This window comes from Geospiza fortis, unplaced genomic scaffold (genome assembly GCF_000277835.1).
Source record: "Geospiza fortis unplaced genomic scaffold, GeoFor_1.0 scaffold425, whole genome shotgun sequence".
NCBI classification, from domain to species: domain Eukaryota; kingdom Metazoa; phylum Chordata; class Aves; order Passeriformes; family Thraupidae; genus Geospiza; species Geospiza fortis.
In genome coordinates, this window is record NW_005054387.1 from 2,937,453 (window position 1) to 2,938,663 (window position 1,211).

At 62.5% G+C, this 1,211-nt stretch overlaps 1 protein-coding gene across 1 annotated transcript in view; it reads right to left on the bottom strand.

Moving 5' to 3' along the window:
- GIT1 (GIT ArfGAP 1) overlaps positions 1-1,211 on the bottom strand; it is an 8,230-nt gene that overhangs the window by 524 nt on the left and 6,495 nt on the right. The window lies entirely within an intron of this gene.

The following is a 1,211-nucleotide window of genomic DNA, read 5'->3' on the forward strand; positions in this document are numbered from 1 at the left end:
CTGGGGGCAATGGGGATGCTGGGATGGGGGCCACAGAGAATGTTAGCAGCGGCTGGGGGGTGCTGCTGTGGGGGTGGAGGGTCATAGGGATGCCACTTGGAGCTGGGGGTACAGGGATGTTGCCATAGGGTGCCACCAGCTTGTGTGCCCATGGGCTGCTGGACAGGGCCCTCCTGGCCCTGCACGCAGAGAAATAGGGGCGACCTCGACTGCCCCAGCCCCAGAGTGGCTTGGGAGGCCCATCCCAGCCCCTTGCCAGGGATCCTGGAGGGTCCCCACAGCACAGCCCGGGTGCCATGACAACGGGAGACGGCCGGCGCTCCTGCTTCGTTACCGTGACAGCAGCATTTGCAGTGGGAACCGGGAAATAGGGAGGGGGGAGATTCCCTGCTGCCCACCCCCCAGCACCCCTTCCCTGCAGTAAGCACTGTTCCTTGCTGCACCCATCTGAGATTTGCTGCAGCTTCACCTGTCACCTGTTTGCCTCTATGTTTTGGGGTTTACCTGCATTTTTTTGGCTCCCATCTGGCCACCTGCAGGGTCCCTTTGCCCCCACAAGCTCTCAGCACCCCCCAGTGAAGTGCCCACTTGCTCAAGGCTTTGGCCCAGGGCAGTTTGTTTCCTATCAGCCAGTTCTTGGTCCACTTCAGCCTGGCTGTGTTGGGCAATAGGGAACCCAGACCCCTTGGGAAGGGACAGCAGCAGTCACAGCCCCCAGCCCAGCCCTGGGTTGGCATCACAATCCCCTCCCAGGGCCAACAGGAGGGTCAGGTGCTGGGACAAGGGGCAGTGCAGGGAGAGGGGCCAGCCCCACTCACCCCTCAGGGTCCAAAACCAAATGGGGGCTTCACCAACTCCTCCCAGGAGGATCTGTGACACCCTGCCCCAGATCTCCCTGCTCAGGAACCCCAAGATGATGCAGCTGCCAGATCGGAAGACACACGTGGTGGCCCAGCTGGCCCCATGGCAGCCGGCTCCAGGCTGGTGTTCATTAACCAGCACATTTTGCTGCCCTCAGCACCTCTGCCCCTGCACTGGGGCTCCTTGTTTCAGCAGCACCCACCCCATGCACGCCCCTAGGGATGACCGAGGGGTTCCCGGGGTACCCCCATCCACCTCCCCAAGCCCAAGGGACTGCACTGACCTGCTCAATCCCTGCTTGAGGTGGAGGAGCAGCGGCCACTCGTAAAGCCAGGGCATCGTGGCCTCAA